The sequence below is a fragment of the Macaca mulatta genome, chromosome 11 (assembly GCF_049350105.2).
Source record: "Macaca mulatta isolate MMU2019108-1 chromosome 11, T2T-MMU8v2.0, whole genome shotgun sequence".
Classification (NCBI taxonomy): Eukaryota; Metazoa; Chordata; class Mammalia; order Primates; family Cercopithecidae; genus Macaca; species Macaca mulatta.
The window spans coordinates 140,472,980-140,485,752 of record NC_133416.1 but is presented as its reverse complement, the minus strand read 5'-3'; the positions used below and the strand labels follow the sequence as shown (position 1 = coordinate 140,485,752).

General features: G+C 41.8%; 2 protein-coding genes across 2 annotated transcripts in view; both read right to left on the bottom strand.

Moving 5' to 3' along the window:
• The window catches only part of ZNF10 (zinc finger protein 10), a 30,212-nt gene extending 17,674 nt beyond the window's left edge, over nt 1–12,538 (bottom strand). Inside the window, exon 1 of the mRNA XM_015109755.3 lies at nt 12,412–12,538. The gene's annotated coding sequence lies outside the window, so the exon portion shown is untranslated. The remainder of the gene's footprint in view (nt 1–12,411) is intronic.
• ZNF268 (zinc finger protein 268) overlaps nt 1–12,773 on the bottom strand; it is a 277,188-nt gene that overhangs the window by 61,603 nt on the left and 202,812 nt on the right. The gene's annotated exons all lie outside the window — the stretch shown is intronic.

Sequence of the window (12,773 nt, the reverse complement as noted above, 5' to 3'; positions counted from 1 at the left end):
ATGCAAAGCTAATTTTTTGTATTTTTTAGTAGAGACGGGGGTTCACCATGTTGGCCAAGCTGGTCTTGAACTCCTGACTTTAGGTGATTCGCCTGCCTCGGCCTCCCAAAGTGCTGGGATTACAGGCGTGAGCCACCGCACCTGGCCTGTTTCTCCCACTCTATAGGTTGAGTTACTTTTGTTGTTGAAAGACGTTTTTTCCTGAACGTGTCATTCTATTTAATAGGTAGACAGTTGTTTTTTTCTTTCAGTACTTTATACAGTTCCACTCTTCTTAGACGTCTTATTTCTGGTAAGAAATCCAACGTAATCCCTTATTCCTCTGTATATAGCATGTATTTTCCTTCTGGCTACTTTTGAGATTTTCTCTTTTATTGATTTGAGTAATCTGATTATTATTTTCCTTGGCATACTTTTCATGTTTGTGGTGTTTAGGGTTTCTTGAGCTTCTTGAATTTGCGGGTTTATAGTTTCATTAAGTTTTGACATTTACAGTCATTATTTCTTCATATATTTCTCCATCTCTCCTTTACTCTCTTCTTCAGGGACTCCAATTACTCATACAGTAGGCTACCTGATGCTATCTACAGCTTACTCAAGTTCTTTTCATTTTTTTTCTGGTTTCTTTTTTCTCTCTGCATGTCATTTTGGATAGTTTTACATTGCTATGCCTTTAAGTTCACCCAACTTTTCTTCTAGAAATGTAATCTGCTGTTAACCTGGTGTATTTTCATTTCAGACAATATGAGTTTTCTCCCTAGAATCTCAATTTTTTTTAATACTTTCTATTGCTGTATTTACCTTTTTAGCAATATGAAATACATTTATAACTATGTTTTACTGTCCTCCTCTGCTAATAGTAAGATCTATGTTAAGTCTGGATGAGTTTCAAATCATTATTATCGTCCTCACTATGGGCCATGTTTTCATCTCTTTGCATGCTTGGTGAATTTGATTGGATGCCAGATACTGTGAATGTTATCGTACTGGATGCTGGGTATTTTTGTATTACTATAAATTTCCTTAAGCTTTCTTTTAGGATGCAGTTAGGTTACCTGGAAACAGTTTGATCCTTTTGGGTCTTTCTTTTACAATTTGCTAGATAGATTTAGCAGTGCCTAGTATAGGGCTAATTATCCCCCACGCTGAAGCAAGACCTTCTTGATAGATACTGATCGGGTAGACACGACCTATCCAATGCTCCAGGAATTGGAAGAGTTTTCCAGTCTGGCTGGTGGGAATAGACGCTCTTCTCAGCCCTATGTGAACAACAGATACTGTTCCCAATAATCCTTTAGAGGACTCTTTCCCTGGCTCAAGTAGTTTCCTCACATGTATGTACTGATCTGTATTCTGCTGAATACTTCAGGGAGAACTTTTGCAGATCTCCAGAATTCTCCTGCTGTAAGATGCTCTCTTACAGAAGCCATATTGCTTTTACTTTTTTTTTTTTTTGAGACGGAGTCTCGCTCTGTGGCCCAGGCTGGAGTGCAGTGGCCAGATCTCAGCTCACTGCAAGCTCCGCCTCCCGGGTCCACGCCATTCTCCTGCCTCAGCCTCCTGAGTAGCTGGGACTACAGGCACCCACCACCTCGCCCGGCTAGTTTGTTTTGTATTTTTTAGTAGAGACGGGGTTTCACCATGTTAGCCAGGATGGTCTCGATCTCCTGACCTCGTGATCCACCCGTCTCGGCCTCCCAAAGTGCTGGGATTACAGGCTTGAGCCACCGCGCCCGGCCCATATTGCTTTTACTTATGTGACAGTGCATAAAACTGAAAAAGAAACCCTTAAATCTTCAAAAGACAGAGCAAACAATATACAGGAACAAAGTACAAAAGAAATGCAAATGTAAACATATAGGAAATAGTCAAATTTAGTAGTCAAAAAAATGGAAATCTAAAAAATCTAAATTTAAAATAAATTTAAAATGCAATTTTTTTTTTTTTTTTTTTTTTGAGACGGAGTCTCGCTCTGTCCCCCAGGCTGGAGCGCAGTGACTGGATCTCAGCTCACTGCAAGCTCCGCCTCCCGGGTTCACGTCATTCTCCTGCCTCAGCCTCCCGAGTAGCTGGGACTACAGGCGCCCGCCACCTTGCCCGGCTAGTTTTTTTGTATTTTTTAGTAGAGACGGGGTTTCACTGTGTTAGCCAGGATGGTCTCGATCTCCTGACCTCGTGATCCGCCCGTCTCGGCCTCCCAAAGTGCTGGGATTACAGGCTTGAGCCACCGCGCCCGGCCTAAAATGCAATGTTTTATAAACTTCTGCTTCCAGCCGAGATGGAACACGAGAGAACAGAATTAACCTCTTGACCACAGCAAAACAGACAAAATACATTAAACAGTGGTTTTCAAGACCAAGAGGGATAAAATAGTATTGACTTCATAGGGTTACTGTGGGAATTAAATGTTAGTATTTGTAAAACATAGAATGGTGCCTGACACGGGGTAAGATTAAAAAAAAAAAAAAGACGTCTAGTGACCCAGCAACACAAGTGTCTTTCTTTTCTTTTTTTCAAAGTCAAGGCCTCATTCTTGTCACCCAGGCCGGAGTGTGGTGGCATGATCATAGTTTACCACAGCCTCAAACTCTTGGGCTCAAGTGATCCTCCCTCCTCAGCCTCCCAAGTACACAGAACTACAGGTGTGAGCCACTGCACCTGGCTTTTTTTTTTTTTTTTTTTGAGACAGGGTCCTTACTCTGTCATCCAAGCTGGAATACAGTGGCACAAACACAGCTCACTGCAGTCTTGACCTCCTGGGCTCAAGTGATCCTCCTGCCTCAGCCTCCTGAGTATCTGGGAACACAGGCACATGCCATCACGCCCAGCTAATCTTTAAAATTTGTAGAGACAGGATCTCACTATGTTGCCCAGGCTGCTTTCAAAGTCTTGGGCTCAAGCAATCCTCCTGCCTTGGCCTCCCAAAGTGCTGGGATTACAGGTGTGAGTCACCATGCCCAGCCTGGCTAATTAAAAAAATTTCTTTTGCAGAGATAGGGGTCTCATTATGTTGCCCAGGCTAGTCTAGAACTCCTAGCCTCAACTAGTCCTCGTGCCTTGGCCTCCTAAACTGCTGGGCCTCTCAAAGTGCTCAAAGTACAGATGTAAGCCACTGTGCCCAACCAGCAAGTGTCTTTCTAGAGTTTCTTTTTAACATCCAATCAGTCACCACAATCTGTAAATTCCCCCTCTTAAGTGTCTTCCATCCATCTCTTCCAACTCCTACTGCCATGGCCCTGTTTCAGGCCCTCATAATTCTTGACCTAGAAACCTCCTACTTGACTTGTTTGCCTTTGGTCTCTCACACTCCAGTGAGTGTCTGCAGCAACATCACCTCTGTAAAACACAGAAGTTTCACTCCCTGTTTAAAATTCCCTTTTGGTCTCCCAGTACATATAGAAAAATGCACTAAGTCCTTAGCATGGCTTTAGGATCCTCTGTGATTGTGGCTTTTCTACCTCCCTAAGCCCTAAATGTTTCATCAAACTACCATACATTTCCCTATAACCATGCTGAACCACTTGAGTTGCCTGAACATCTTTATCTATGCTATTCCTATGCCAGATCCGTTCTTCCTTTTCTTGTCTCTTGGTAAAACCTTATCTATGTTGCAAGATCAAACATTATCCCTTCTTATGTCATTACCTAATTTCTCCAAGGAGTTTTAGTGTTTCTTACTCTTTGCTCCTACAGCCACCAAAAGCAGCAGCAACAATGACTGAATTACAGTACAGCAAGAGAGATCCACAATTAGCTGACCGAAGGGTCATGTCCTTACGAAGAGAGGTCTCTGACATCAGCTACAGGTCTCTGTCCTTACCCTGTTTTTAATCCTTTCACCAGCAATATAAGTAAAGATCAGTTACAAATTTTTTTTTTTTTGAGATGGAGTCTCGCTGTGTTACCCAGGCTGGAGTGCAGTGGCGTGATCGTGGCTCACTGCAAGCTCCACCTCCCGGGTTCACGCCATTCTCCTGCCTCAGCCTCCGAGTAGCTGGGACTATAGGCGCACACCACCACGCGCGGCTAATTTTTTTGTATTTTTAGTAGAGACGGGGTTTCACCGTGTTAGCCAGGATGGTCTCGATCTCCTGACCTCGTGATCCGCCCGCCTCGGCCTCCCAAAGTGCTGGGTTTACAGGCTTGAGCCACCGCGCCCGGCCTACAAATTTTAGCTGACAATGAAGGCAATGACATACTATTTAAGGAAATTAAGCTATACAAGTGGATGCTATATATACTTTGTATGGATGTTATCACAGGAGTACAAGGTTCCTTTTAAGAAGTCAGATAAAGAGGTGAATGAACCCAGATGGTTCCTTTATTCATCCCTTTTTACACCAGACATTAACTGAGTACTTACAATATGCCAAGTACTATTCTAGGGGCTAAGAATAGAGTAGTAGCCATTCAGACATGGGTCCTTCCCTCATAGAGCTTGCTTTTCAAGATAAGCAAAGGCTGAAGTAACTGGAAATATTCAGCCTGAAAAAAATTACTTAAAGGAAGCAAGAAAATAATTTTCACACATTTGTACATCCTCTCCTCAGAGTAATATTTATTCTGAGTTGTTGCACAGGGCAGGATTAGGACATATGTGTGGAATCACAAAGAAGTCAATCACAAGTCAATATATGAGATACTGTTAATCAAATGACATATCTGGAAATAGTACTGGCATCCTAGGGAGATTACTGTGGTCTCAAACTCCTGGGCTCAAGTGATTCTCCCAAGGTGCAAGAACTATAGGTATGAGCCACTGCACCTGGCTAATTTTTTTTTTTTTAGACAGGGTCTCAACATTTCTGGTCACTAATAAATTTTCAATAGGATCTCATTTTAAAAAAAACAAAACTATAGTAAGGTTGCTGGTTTAGACAGGCATATAAGCTCCACTCTGATAACTACCATAATTATGAATAACTTAGGTTAGGTCTCACTCAATTCTAATTTCCCTTAGCAACTACTTCTAGATAACTCACTCAAACCTTTACCTAACCCAGTGGTTTTAAACTCTGGTTGCACACTGGAATTGTTAAGTATGTTTGGCATTTATTGATACCTGAGTCCCACACCAAGAGATTCTGATTTAATTATCTGAGAAGGGGTTAAGGATTTTTTTTTTAAGAGCTCCACCTGGTACAAATGAATGTCTAGCCAAGGTTGAGAAACACAGGTGTAAACCATTATTTATTTAACTCTAGGTTTCTACCATTCTCGAAGTAATCAGATCCATCACAAAGGATCCTTTTATGTGACTGGCCAAAACTGACTTCTCTAAAGTATCACAGTCATTCTCAGAGCAGGGATACTGGCAGAAGTTTTGTTTATTTTTGAGGAAACACTTGGTAAGTTAATAACTATCTTAGTGGTATAGATCTGGAACTTCTGCCATTTTAATAAATCATTACCAAACACTTATGTTTCTAGCTCTGTATCAGGCCCTGAGGATAGAAATGTGAACAAGGCATTTATCCCTTACCTCAAGCAACTCAGGCTAGTTGAAGAAACTGAAAACACACTTTACAGTAGAGTTTGATTACTGCTATAATAATGGCAATGGACAAGGGCTCATGGGAGCATAGAAGGTGGTTTCTAACACAGCCTAATGGTTTCAGGGAGGAATGGGCTGAGTGTCAGAGCTGGTTTGGTAGGTAAGGGAGGATGGGGAACATCGTGAGCAAAGGCAGTGCCTGAGAAGATTATGTGTAAGGGGAAGAAGTTCAATACTTCTAGTGCATATAGTTTAGGCCAGGGAACAAAAAGAAACAGGGCCAGAGGTGTGCAAGGCCAGATCTAGGTCACAGCCAGCCAAGAATGCCATTCGCAAAAATGTGGACTCTTTCCTAAATGTTGTAAGCCAGGAAACAATATTAGTGTCTTCCAAGTGCTCTTCTAGGGGTACCTGTGTAATGGACTAGAGGAAGATATAATAGCAGCAAAAAAAAAAAAACAAAAAAAAAACAGGTAGGAGGCTAATACTTTAATCTAAAAGATTTGGGAACACAAATTAAGGCCATGATGGTAGAAATGGAGAGCAGGTAGATTTGGGTATGATCAGTATGTCCTGGAATTTGACTGAATGTGGGTGTGAGAAAGGGCTAGCGGCTTCACATGACTCTCAGGTTTCTGTGTGACTAAATGGAGAACAGTATCAGAAGGGTTAGGTATCAGAGAAATGATGTGATTGGTTTTGAACATAGTGAGTAGGCCACATGAACACAGTGAGTAAGCCACAGAGAAGTGGCATCTACAAGGCTGTATTTACATGTGAGGGTTATCCAGATGTGCGTCATCTGCCTTCCACATCTGCATTCCATCTGAATCCTTTCAGGCTGCCTGGCTATATATTCAAACAGGACAAGCTTTTCGGGAGGAGGATGGTCTTTCGTCACATATTTAAGAGTAACTATATTCTCCTGCTATAAGATATAGGTTAAGTAAACACATGAATAAAGGAGTCTAAGGGGGACCATATGTTACTATCAACAACCCTGTGACATATTTCATACAAAGCTTACTAAGAAACAGTAATATTCAATAGTCCCACGTAATGGTGTTACCAGATGAAACCATGGCATAAAACCAACCAAAGAGAACTTGAAGAGTAAAATAAATGGTAGGACCAGCATTATAGAGAAAAATCAACATTTAGGAAGCAAATGAAAGAGAAGCCCAAAAAGGAGGCAGAGAACCACCAAATAGAGAGATCTAAGATATGTAAAATTTCAAGGACGGGTAGATCAAAATAGCATTAGATAAATTAAGGATTGAAAGGTATTGGATTGGTTAGATAAGCCTTCACAATAATTTAAGGAGATCAGTTTCAATACACTGGTGGAAACAGCAGACAAATTCCACAATAGGAATGAAAAGTCTGGAAGTGGAGAAGGAAGAGAAAGGGCAGGTGGAAGAGGTGGTGGGGCCAGAGTGGAGACTAAAAACAGAGGAAGCAATTAAGACAAGGGAGTTGGAACTAGAGGAGCGAGAAGGGGGAAAGAATGGGGTCAAATCTCTGATGAAGGCATCAGGTTTGTAAAGGAAGAAGGATGCTTCATTCTCTCCTACCTCCTGGAAGTCAGGATAGGTGGGATGCTGACAATTAGCAGGCAGTTCAATAAAAATGTGAGTCAAAAAAGAAAGCAAGGCTACATGCTAACAATGAGAGGAACAACAGGAGGCCATGATCATTGAGGACAGTGATAAAGGTTTGGGCCATGCAGTGACAAACTAGCAAAAGCTGCTGACAAAAGATAAGCTGAGGTTATGGAGAGTATGTCTGTCACACTTGTCTGCCTAGCTGTGATTTCCTCAAGCAGCACTCGCTGCCTGGACAGAAGAAAAGGCACACTGTGCAGTGGTTCTGGGCTGGGATTTCTATGTGTGCAGGTAACGCAGAGCAAGGGAAGGAAGAATGCCTTATGTGAGAAATGTGTGCAATCAACAACAGGATCTAGTTTTGGTATAGACGTGAGTCAAGGAAGGAGCTGACAAATTTGAGGAGAACCTCCAAGAACAGTAGTGAGAATAAGGACATAAAAGAGCCAGGAGAACAAAGGGTAAGAGTCACAAAGAGGGATACTGAAGTTTGCAGAGGCTGTGCTGTTTGGGTCATGAGTGGAAGTCTGAGACACACAGCAGTGATGACATGAGCAGTGAAGTGAAGAGCCTCCAGAGATGAGAAGGCAAGGTAGGCTCAGTTCATATAATGAAATCCTGGAACACTGCAACGCCACAGAGGAAAGCTGTTTCAAATCCTCTGCTTGATGATGTCCAGCATTATTTATTTCCTGTTTTGGCTGCAGCAGCATAATGGATCTTGGTATTCAGGGAGCAGTGAGTGCCCTTTCCCAGCTCACAGTGCAGAGTTTGGAGTCCAACTTACTACTCGGTCACTGCTGTGTAAGAACAAAAGATGAGAGGTAGTCTGGAGGCTCTGAGATCCAATAATCTTCCCAGTAAGACAAGGCAGACCCATGAAAGGCAAAAGACAATTCAATACGCACACACTAAGATCAAAAGGCATTCAAGTAGCTATCAAGAGTGACTGACTGTCCCCTACCTGAGAAGCTCTTTTTAAGATGTTATGAACGCCAACTATGAGAATAATTTCCCTCCCTCAAGCAGATTGTAACCATGGAAAGATGTTAAAAGTCTAGTACCATGGACATGAAGAGAATGGATAAAAGAATGTGGTTGCAGAAATCTGCAAAACTTCCTGGGGAAGGAGAAACTGGAACAACGATGAGAAAAGGTCCAATGTTAAGAGTCAGAAAGTACAAGAGCAGCCATTCCACAATGTGAGCTTTACATTTGCAAAGAGGAGACTTTTCTTCTCACCTCCAAATGGTAAAATCTCCTAGGAGACAAAGACTATAATTCAGTTTGTGAACATGAATGTTACAATGAAGTCTGTATTTTCTACCAGATGTGGTCACAAAAAATATTTATAATCACACCATTTTTCTTCTGAGGCAAAGTCAAAATATAATGCCAAAGAAGAGTAAGGGAGACCATTTTTGCTTTGGTAAACTCTTAAGGACAGAGGGCTGTATTAGTTTTCCACCACTGCCAATTATCAAAACTTCGTGGTTTTCAACAACACACATTTATTATATAACAGTTCTGGAGGTCAGAAGTCTGATACAGGTCTCGGAGGGCTAAAATTAAGGTGTTGGCAGAGCTGTGTTCCTTCTGGAAGCTCTAGAGAAGAATCTGTTTCCTTGCCCCGTCCAGTGTCTGGGCCATCTACACTCCTTGGCTCCTGACCCTTCCTCCACCTGCAAAGCCAGCAATGATACATTTCTCTGTGCCTTTCTTTCACGGTTATATTTCCCTGAATGCTCACCTTCTTCTCCCCCTCTTTTACTTTTTTTTTTTTTTTGAGATGGAGTCTTGCTCTGTTGCCCAGGCTGGAGTGCAATGGCATGATCTCGGCTCATTGCAATCTCTGCCTCCCAGGTTCAAGTGATTCTCCTGCCTCAGCCTCCCATGTAGCTGGGATTACAGGCGCCCACCACCACGCCCGGCTAATTTTTTTTTTTTTTTTGTATTTTTAGTAGTGACGAGGTTTTACCATGTAGGCCAGGCTGGTCTCAAACTCCTGACCTCAGGTGATCTCCATCCGTCTTGGCCTCCCAAAGTGCTGGGATTACAGGCGTGAGCCACCGCGCCCAGCCACCCACCTCTTTTACTTTTAAGGACCCCTGTTATTACACTAAGCCCATCGAAATAATCCAGGGTAATCTCTCCCCATCTTGAAGTCCTTCACTGAATCACATCTGCAAATTCTATTTTGCAATATAAGGTAAAATATTCCCAGGTGCCGGTGATATCTCTGGGGAGCCATTATTTTGCCTGCCACAAGAGCAGAGATGGGCTGAAAAGAAGCTTCAAGTATCAGCAAGAAGGCTATGAAAGTCACTATTTGAGGCACAAGCAGTTCCAAAGCACAGCTCCAATCAAACATTTAGCGTACAAGTTTCACAACTATTGACCCTTTTCAACTTAACTCCCACTACATTTACCCCATATTCTCTAAGGATCACTTTAATGCCATCTTTGCTGTGAGGCCTTCCCACTGTCTCAGAGAGAATCAGTGGTTCTATCCTCAGTAAACACGAAGGACTCTGCCCATGCCCTGTTCTAGCACTTCAACACTGCCTTACAGTACCAAAATTTGTCTGTCTCCCTTAGGAGATAGTGAACCACTTGAGAATTAGGACAATCTCATTCAAAATCCTGGGAAGAGGCTAGTAAAGTGCTTAGCACTTCACATTCATTCACTCTGACATCTGTCTATACTTAACCAGCACTCACAATGACAGGCACAACCTCGTCAGGCACAGCATTTCACTTGGGGACATAGAGTTCATTAATAAAGACAACAGAGTCTCTTCAAGTTCTGAAAAGGTTTACCAGTATTTGCTTCAGCAAAGGGCAAGGTATGATCAGCAAAAAGGACCCAGCAGCCACAAAGTTAAAACTCAGTAGCCAATAGACATGCCAAAGATGTATTTAAAGATACAAAAGGCAAAGACACTGCATCTGTCAAAACTCAGCAAATGTACACTTAAGATTTGCACTTTTCATGTTTTGTACATTTCACATCTAAAGAAAAACCTAAACAAATATAGAATTCTAGTTAATACACAGGCATTCTGAAATTTTTAGGGAATATGTACCCATGTCAATTTACTTTGAAAAAAATAAAAAAATACAATGAACTGATGAATAAAAATAGGGACAGACAGGTATTTGTTAAAATTAGGTATAGTGAAATATTAATGGTAGAGTCTAGATGGGAAGGTTTATAAGTATTCACTGTAAACTTCTTATAATTTAGCCGTATGTTCAAAATTTTTCACAATAAAATATTTAACAGGAAATGTTAGGATCAGGCAGCAAGGAGACATTGTGTGGAAAGAGAAAAAAGTAATGTTCTTGGATGTTCATCATAAGACAAAGAGGCACATATACAGACAAAGGTGGCCTATATCATAGTCCCAACCTTGCTTCATAGCCAGAAGAATTGAAAGTCCTGGCTGACATGAGACATGCCAGAAAGAGTACTGCTGATGAAAGAGTCTCTTGTAGGCACAACAGAGATATTAACAATAAGAAATTTCTGTTTCCTTAAAATAATGTTTTGTTTTTTTTTTTTTGAGACAGAGTTTCGCTCTTGTTGCTCGTTAACTTATGATGTGTATCTCAAATCTCTGCCCTTGTGACTGGCATATGCTAAGAGCTAAAATTAGCTGGGCGTTGTGGCAGGAGCCTGTAATCCCAGCTACCAGGGAGGCTGAGGCAGGAGAATTGCTTGAACCCTGGAGGCAGAGGTTGTAGTGAGCCAAGATCGCGCCATTGCACTCCAGCCTGGGCAACAAGAGCAAAACTCCATCTCAAAACAAAAACAAAACAAAATTCTCCGATTTTCTTGACAACTGAATATAATCTATAAACAAATCTGTTTTTATTCTTACCCTTTATTCTTCTACATTGCGTAGTAAGGTTTTGAAGTTTTTCTCATATAGTTCACATATATTTCTAGCTAAAATTATTTTATTCCTATTGTGTAGACTTTTTAAAAATAAAAGTATGTGCTAACTTGTTGAGGACAGCAAGTCAATCTATTAGCTTATTATTTCCTTTTCAGTCACTTTACTACAAATTATTGATAATTGAATCTCTTCTCATTTAGGGGACTTAATTAATAAGGATAATTTTGTAATCTCTTTTCCAGAAGGTAAGCCTCATATCTACTTAAATATTGTCCTAAGTAGAATTTCCAGACGGTGCTTACATAAAATACTGATAAGCATATATTCTCATTTAATTTACGATGTGTATCTCAAATCTCTGCCCTTGTGACTGGCATATGCTAAGAACTAAAGAAATGCATGGTGAGAGAAGTAATGAAAAAACAAATGTAATTTTCAAAAAGAGGCAGGAGTGTGTGCAACTTACCATCCAGGAGGCTTTGGAAGATGGGGAACAATTTTAATAAAACAGAAGAGATTAGTTGTGTCACAAAAGTTAATGTGGAAGTGATTTTCAAAGTGGTAGGGAGGAGGTGAGCTATCCAGTTCTCGGAGAGCTAACTGCAGTCATCTCTAACCTAATAATATTTGTTGGCTGGCATTCTGGGTGACATCCTGCCTTCCCTTTTACTTTTTTTTTTTTTAATTAAGTCTCTTTCTGCAATTAATGTATAGCTAGAATTGAAATTGTTCAACTTCTGCATACACTTTGGGTGGGATCTACGTACCAAATCTTGATGTTAACCTTATCTTTGACACTCATATTATGTGTTAGATGGCCTATATACAATTTTAATTAACAAATCTAGCGTCAAGGGAAAATAAAAATATAGTAAACTTATCATCTGTCTCTGAAAACAAAAAAAGTAGATTAAACAAACACACCTCTAGTTAACCTATTTGATTAAAAAACAAAATTGAAGATGAGGAAGCTAGGAGCTAGAGACGCAGGATTTGTTTTCAAAAGACCACACACAAATTGGCGTCACTATTTCAATAAATGCTAGAAAGGCCATTGGTAAAATTTTAAACATCTATCCCAGCTGGGGGAAAAATGGAAGTTAGACTAGAAGAAACCTTATTTTGTATTACTCAAAATACCTGGCTCAAACTTACTACCACCGCCGCCCACTCTGCGTCAATCTCCAGGCGCAGCCGTTATTCTCCACAGAACAAGAACGTCCGCCGTGAACGCCTGGGCCGCGCGAGGGAGAGTGACTCCGGCAAGGGGTGACTATCACCGTTAGAATTTTTCATTGACAAAATTACCGTCTACCTAGAAATACGAAGCTAATACACTGCTACATTACTAAAGGGTTCAACACGCGTCTCATTACGATGCAAACACAAAATTCAGCACTTTCGTGTATACCTGCAATAAGCAACTAGAAGGTTCGATGGGAGAAAGCGATCTCGTCACAAAGGCAGCAGCAACGGCAAAACAGAGAACGCGACTCCATTCCCCGCGCAGCGCGAGCAGCGGCGTCAGAGCGGTGTCTGAGGCCGGCCCGGCACTACGGCGCCACCTCCCCGTGGCCTGACGTCACGCACGCGCACGCGCCCCGCCCCGCCCCATTAGTCCTGCGCCCGCCCCTGCCGCGCACGCACGCACACGCACCCCTCACACACACCGTGACGCACGCGCCCCAGCCTGGCGTTCAGGCCGCACCCCGCCCCCAGCCCGTCAGCCGCGCGCCCCGGGATCCTAGAATCGGCGTTTCCCCGCCGGCGCCC